An 8,275-nucleotide genomic window follows, 5' to 3' on the forward strand; every position below is an offset into this window, starting at 1 on the left:
TATGCATAAACCAATGTCATAATTTAACTAAGGATTCCTTAGAATTTATATGAAGTAACAGGGACAAATTAGGTTTGAAACAATTTGAAAACATGTTGAATAACTAAGAACAAATTAAAGAATAGGAAGGAATAAACTCTTGATGATTTCCGTGATTTTCCAAATATCGATGATCATGGTGGCTTCCTCCGATTCTCGTGATTGCTCCTTCGCAAAATGCTCCTTAAGGTGGCTGGCCAAGAGTGGTTTTTCTCAAGGGAAATGCTAGCTAAGGGAGGTGGAGAAATGGATGGCTTATGCATGGAAAAAAGGGAAGAAAAGATTAGAGGAATGTGAATTGAGAGATGCTTGAAAAGTAAAATAAATGTCGTATTTATAGTAGATGAATGGCTAGGGAATTTGCTAAAAATAACATGAAGATCCCTTGAAATGCTCCATTGCTTGGCCGACCATGAAATGTGGAGGAAGAGGTTGGTGGTTGCTTGATTCATGCTTGATTTCATGCATGATTTCATGCAAGGGGTTGGACGGTTTCTTGGGTATTAGTTGGGGGCTGATTTTTATTTTTCCACAAGTGTAGGGACCTCCAAATTAATTATCCCAAAACTAATTTGGGATGCTCTTGATGCCTTAGCCGAATTGGACTACTTCCCCCTTTACTTGGATGGTTTTGTGACCCAAATAACTATCAGACTTGCTCTTCTCAGCAACACAACTTCAACTGGATCAAATTGACTTCTCTTGACTTAATTTGTTGTTTTTACTGTCCAATTGAGGTGGAGTATAACTCATGTCCATGTATGATTTAAATAACTCCTACACTTATTAATTCAATGGTCCCACTACAACAATTACACAAAAATACTATATAACATATGATAGCTAAATTATGCAAAATTTAATACGTAAATCCATAAATTTCCATACTTTACTAAAACTATGCCCATTGTTTCAATATGAACAAAAATCACCCAATTAAATATCCAAATACTTGGAATTAACATAAATTCTAAGTAAAAAGGTGGCATAAACTAAAATAAATTAATATATGACATTAATTAGTATCTGATATATGATTAATAAATAAGACGTAAAAATAAAACTAAAATAAATTAGACTCCTTTTTTAGGTTCGTCATATGACCAATGTTTATAAAAGAAAAGACAGTTTCATACAAACAATGAAAGTTTATTGAGACAATGTTTGTTTTTTAAGGCTAACTTATAAATTTGATCATTTGAGTAAATTTTTATTTTGATTATTAAATATTATATAATAATTAATATTATAAATTTATTATTTTTTGATTCTCTCATGAAACATGTAACAATTAGATATTAAGTTTATATTGCTTTTACAAAATGTAATAGCTTGTTTTAGACCCTAGTCGGACAGTGGTTTCGGGGCCACAAATCTGAGTCAAAAAATATTTTAATATTATTTTCCGTACTTATAGTATGTGAATTGATATGTGTAAAATTTTCATGATTTAATTTATCTGTTTGTGTGCTTAATTTGTGGAAAGGGCTAAATCGCATAAAAAGTAAAAGTGGTATTCTCATTGTTAATATGCTAATTTGTTGTAATTTGATTTATGAGGAGTCCTTAAAAGGTTATTATGCCATTATAAGGTTAGTGGAAATTTATGTCCATGATTCAAGTGACTTACATGATGATTTTATTAAGGCTAAAATAGTAAAACAAATAAAATAACATGTAATTAAATAAAATTAAAACATAAAACATGCATAAAGTCATCATCTTTGCTGAAAACACAAAAGAAAAAGAAAGAAAAAGAACAAGTTGGTTTGGCCTTGATTTTTTTTTCTAGATTAAGGCACGTAATTTGTTCGATTTTTGATAATTTTTACATTTTTGAGATCGTTGCTTTGAATACTAGCTAGCCTATACTTGAATTTTTGAATTTGTTGTGTATTTTTTTATTTTCCATTGATGAGAAATTGTTGTTTTTGTTGTTTGATGATGAAAAATAAATATTTGTTGATAAATTATTAAATTTTGTTAAGCAATTTTTGATAAAAATCTAAATTAGGGATTTATTTGTGAAATTTGTAAATTTAGGGGTTGAAATGTGAAATAAATGAAAGAAATGGGCTGCTAGGGACCCTATTGAAATTTGGTCAAGCTTGGGTGTGGTGAAATTTGAATATTTTGTGTTTTGTGAAATAGGGGCTAAATTGTGAAAAATGTGAAATGTTAGGGGCTAAAATGCAATTTGCTCATTTATGTGTCTTTTGAATAAATTTGAATGAAATGTGTTATTAAATAGCCAAATTTGTATTTATATAGATCAAGAACAAAAGAAAACGGAATTAGATTGGGGAAAGTCGAAAGTGGTCGAGTAGTCGATTTCATCTGTTCATTTCCGTACGAGGTAAGTTCATAAGTGAATAAATGATGTTAAATTGAATGTATTTATTTTATACATAGCCGAATTGAATTGTATATAGGTATAACTATATTGCCGAATTAAATTTAGCATAGGTTGATTAGTTACGAGTTTAATTCGATTGATTTACGACATCCGTAAGCTGTACGAACCACAGGAAATTCGATATGTGATATCGTGTAAGACCACGTCTGGGACATTGGCATTGACTTGAGATTTACGTGTAAGACCATGTCCGGGACATTGGCATCGTATATGATTTCGTGTAAGACCCTGTCTGGGACAGTGGCATCGTTATTTGATTACATGTAAGACCACGTCTGGGATGTTGGCATTGTACAAGCTTTTTTAATTATCCGAGTATTCTTTTTGATTCAGAATGGTACAAAGAGAAATGATACGATAAAAACTGAATGTGAGTTCAAATTAAGTGATTTAGGTATGTTTGAGTTTATGAAATTGGAAAGTAAAGGTAAGTAGTGTGGTATAACATAAAAGTCTGAACTAATCACTTGAATATGAATTATATATGTTCTTTGAAAAATTATTTGCTTATGACTTTCTAAGCTATTTGGCTTACTGTGTGTTTGTTCGTTCATTATTTTATTGATTTTGGAAGCTAGTTACGAGCTCGGGGATCGTCAAGGAAGTCCGTCACACTATCGATCTCTATTTCGGTATTTTAAAAGCTTGAAACTTTGAACATATGGCATGTATAGGCTAGTACTTTTTTTGGTTGGTCTTGAAACTTGTATATATTTAGCCATGCGAAAATGGCTCAATCTTTATGCTATAGTTATAATGTTTAAGAAATTTTTGATCATGAAACATGCGTGTGGAAATCTTGATATATAGATGTGTTTCGATTGTTAATGAAGTTTATATTAGGTATTTTTGGTAATGGTGTATATTATGTGGTGTGTTAGTATTTGATTTTGATATGAAGTAATGGTTATGTTATTATTTTTGATTGATTATTTAAATGCGAATGGTGATAGTAAATTATAGATATGTTATATGGTGGTTTGGTTTGATTATAAGAGTTTGAATTTGTGGACTGAATATCTGAAAAATGAAACGGTTGAACATATGTTTTTTGTTGTTGATTGTTTTGGTACGTATCTAAATGGTAAATGATGATTATGAATTTGGTATGTTTTGGGTAGATTAACTGGATAGTTAAAAGTATCAAAATAATGTTAATATTATAATAGGTTTGCACATATGTGTGCTCGTAAATTTAGTTTAGATATATGGTTTATTTTGGTAAGCCTAAGATCTTTATAACAGTGTGATTGAATCAATGAACTAGATTAAAGTTAGTAAGCTTATTACTGAGTATATATCTCTGTGATGGTTGTTATATGATTTGGTATGGGATAATGATAAGCATAATGTACATTTGACCATGATGTTAACTTATTTTAAAGTATGTTTGTGGCATATTATATGGAATGGAATGGTATGAATTTTTTTTTATATTTGGTGATTGGATTTATGACAAATTAGGTAGATAACAATGTTAGTTAACTGTTATAAACGACTAGTTATAAGTAAAATAAATGTATACGCTAACGTTAAGATCATGTGTTTTTGGTTATAAATTCGGCTCGTAATGGTTTGCAATAATCATGATTTGTAATGATAATGTTAGATTAATATTGAATGGTAAAATGGTTGTGTTACTTTTAAGTTTAGATTTGATAACCGTAATAGGTGATAAGTGAATTGTTTGTGTGAGTGCAAATTTTTGGCATGAAAATTAGTATGCAAATGGGTGTATTACGATTGTATTTTGTGCTTTTATTATGGTTCATAGGGATAGGCTAAAATGTGCATTATATATCTTACATTAGAAATATGTTCGGATTTATAGTAATGACACTAAGGTTATATATATGTTTGAATTATTTGAATGATTAAAAGGAAATGTAATTATGATTTGTATAATTGAGTTTATATTACCTTAAACATAAATAGTAATGAATGGCTCTCCTAAGTTGTGTGCTGTTCGGTAATGCCTAATAACCCTAATCTGGCGATGAATATGGGCTAGGGGTGTTACATTTGATTGGTATCAGAGCTAAGGTTTAGTCAGTTGTAGGATTAACGTAGCGCATGTGTGTCTCGCTATACATACCATATTGATATACTGCGATAGTGTGATGATTCCTAAAAATTAAAATGTGTTTTTGTATAGTAAATGGATCCCGATCGAGCCGTAGTAGATGACGTAAAAAGTAATGCACCCGCTCCCACTCAAGGGGCAGTGCAGTCTGATTCTAGACCTATTACGAGTAACCAAAAGGGAGAGGCTAAGCAAGCCTTCTTCCAAATGATGAACGAGTGGTTTACGAAGTTTGTACGAATAAATCTGGCTGCTCAACAACCTCCGTCCCCGCCTAATCCCCCTCAGACATCTGTTGTACCTCCCGTTATGAATCTGATTCTGATGAGTAAGCCTCCGGTCGATAAAATCTAAAAATATGGGGCCGAAGAGTTCAGGGCCACTGTTGATGATGATGCTGAGAGAGCCGAATTTTGGCTCGAGAATACCATCTGAGTGTTCGATGAAATGTCTTGTACTCCCGAAGAATGTGTTAATTGTGTCGTTTATTTGCTGAGAGATGCAACCTATCAATGGTAAAAAACTCTGACTTTTGTTGTTCCGAAAGAACGAATTACCTGAGATTTCTTTCAATCTAAATTTCGTAAGAAATACATCAGTCAAAGATTTATTGATCAAAAATGAAAAGAGTTTCTTGAGGTTAAACAAGGCCGTATGTCTGTAATAGGATACGAGCGAGAATTTGTGAGACTCAGTAGATATGCCCGAGAATGTGTATCAACTGAAGCAATAATGTGTAAAAGATTTGAAGACGGGTTGAATGAAGACATTAAACTGCTAGTTGGTATTATGGAAATAAAAGAGTTTGTGGTATTAGTCGAGCGAGTGTGAAAAGCTGAAGAACTCGGGAAAGAAAATAGAAAAGCTGATTTCGAAGCTAGAGATTCACGAAGGAGACTCTCGAGTAAATCATTACAGTCTGCATCAAAGAAATTTTGAGATGATTATAGTCGTTCAAAGGCTTATGTGGGACATTCGAACAGAGATCGAGCTAGATCGCATTTGAGCTTCAAAGCTCCAGCTACTTCTGTTGCTAGTGTTGGAAATGTTTGATCTGATCGACCTAAATGCAAGCATTGTGGTAAAAGACATCTGGGAAGTTGTAGATTGAATGATCGAGCTTGCTTTAAATGTGGATCTTTAGATCACTTTATCTGAGACTGTCCTGAGTTCGTTGAGCAAGAGATTGCATAGAATCCGAGACCGAGTAACAGATCAACTAGAGGCAAGCCTCCTAGAAATACGAGAAATGTGAGTGGAAGTCAAAGAGTAACAAAAGATACAGCTGTTTGATCTGAGGCTAGGGCATCTGCTAGAGCCTACGCCATCTGAGCTCGTGAAGAAGCTTCGTGATCAACACATTCGTATATATGCATGAATTTAGTATCCAGTAAGACTTTGCCTATAGAGTCTACTGAATTTGTAATTAGAGGATTGAACCCCCTTAGCAAAAGTGTCCTGATCGATAAAATGTGCAAGAATTTTCCGTTGATGATTCGAAATATCTATTTTCCACCTAATTTGATACTGTTATCTTTTAATGAATTTGATATACTTCTGGGTATGGATTGGCTAACTTTGCACGATGCTATAGTCAATTGCAAACGAAAAACTATTGACTTGAGATGCAAGAATGACGAGATAATCTGAATTGAGACCAGTGATCTGAACGGGTTACCAACGGTGATATTTGCAATGAAAGCTCTGAATTATGTGAAAAAGGGATGTGAAGCCTATTTTTCTTATGTGATTGATTCGAATGTGACAGATAAGAAATTAGAATCAGTGCCTATTGTTTGTGAGTTCCCTGATGTGTTTCCTGAAGAGTTATCAGGTTTGTCGCCGATCCGGGAGGTTGAGTTTGGTATTGAATTAGTGCCTCAGACAACTTCGATTTTGATAGCTCCATACAGAATGGCTCTGACCAAATTGAAATAATTAAAGTCTCAGTTTCAAGAATTGACAGATAGAGGGTTCGCTAGACCTAGCTTCTCACCTTATGGTACTCCGGTTCTGTTTGTGAAAAGTAATGATGGCACGATGAGAATGTGCATTGATTATCGTCAGATGAACAAAGTGACTATAAAGAACAAATATCCTCTGTCCAGAATAGACGATTTGTTTAATCAGTTGAAAGGTGCTACTGTGTTTTCGAAGATAGATATGAGATCGGGTTATTATTAGTTGCGAGTTAAAGACTTAGATGTGCTGAAAATTGCTTTCTGAACAAGGTACGGACACTATTAGTTTCTGGTTATGTCTTTCGGACTTAGTAATGCACCTGCTGCTTTTATGGATCTTATGAATCGGATCTTTAGACCATATTTGGATCGATTTGTGGTCGTGTTCATAGATGATATCCTGATTTATTCCCGTGATGAATTTGAGCATGCCGAGCATCTAAGATTAGTACTACATAAACAGTTATATGCGAAGTTCAGTAAATGTGAGTTCTAGTTACAAGAAGTCAATTTTCTGGGACATGTTGTATCAGCATCGGGTATTAGAGTTGATCCGAGCAAGATTTCGGCAATATTAGATTGGAAACCTCCGAGAAATGTTTCTAAAGTTTGAAGTTTTTTGGGACTCACTGGTTATTACAGACGATTCATAAAAAGGTTTTTCTATGATTGTAACCCCGATAACAAGACTACTTCAGAAAGATGTTAAGTTCGAGTGGTTAGTAAAGTGCTAGAAAAGTTTTGATCAGTTGAAATCTTTGTTGACTGAAGCTCTGGTATTAGTTTAACCAGAATCGGGTAAAGAATTTATCATTTATAGTGATGCATCTTTGAATGGTATGGGCTGTGTTTTAATGCAAGAAGGTAAAGTCATAGCTTATGCCTCGAGACAGTTAAAGTTGCACGAAAAGAATTATCCAACGCACAATCTAGAATTGGCAGATATTGTATTTGCATTGAAGATTTGGCGTCACTATCTGTTCGGTGAGAAATGTCACATCTATTCTGATCACAAAAGCTTGAAATACCTGATAACTCAGAAAGATTTGAATCTACGACAAAGAAGATGGTTAGAGCTGTTAAAAGACTACGAGCTTGCTATTGATTATCATCCGGGAAAAGGAAATGTTGTTGCTAATGCTTTGAGTCAGAAATCACTGTTTGCATTACGTGCTATGAATGCTCAGTTGTCTAAGTTTGATGATGGTTCAGTTTTAGCCAAATTGAAAGTGAGGCATTTATTCTTACAGCAGATTTTTGATGCTCAGAAGGTTGATAATGAAATATTAGCAAAATGAGTTCAATGTGATTTGAATATTGATTCAGAGTTTCAAATTGATCTGAGGGTTGTTTGAGGTTCAGAGACCGGATCTGTGTAACTAAAAATTCAGAATTGATTCAGATGATTTTAAAAGAAGCTCATAGCAATCAGTTATCTATTCACCCGAGTAGTACAAAAATGTATAATGATCTGAAACAGCTTTACTGGTGGCTTAGTATGAAACGAGATATCTCTGAATTTGTTTTGAAATGTCTAATCTGTCAGCAAGTTAAAGCTGAACATCAGGTACCATCTGGGTTATTGCAGTTGGTTATGATTCCCGAGTGGAAATGAGACAGAATCACAATGGATTTTGTATCGAGTTTGCCTTTGTCATCGAGTAAGAAATATGCAATCTGGGTAGTTATTGATAGATTAACGAAGTCGGTCCATTTCATTCCGGTACGCATGGATTATTCGCTTGATAAGCTTGCTGAGTTGGACATCTCTCAGGT

This window comes from Gossypium hirsutum, chromosome D08 (assembly GCF_007990345.1).
Source record: "Gossypium hirsutum isolate 1008001.06 chromosome D08, Gossypium_hirsutum_v2.1, whole genome shotgun sequence".
In the NCBI taxonomy this organism is placed as follows: domain Eukaryota; kingdom Viridiplantae; phylum Streptophyta; class Magnoliopsida; order Malvales; family Malvaceae; genus Gossypium; species Gossypium hirsutum.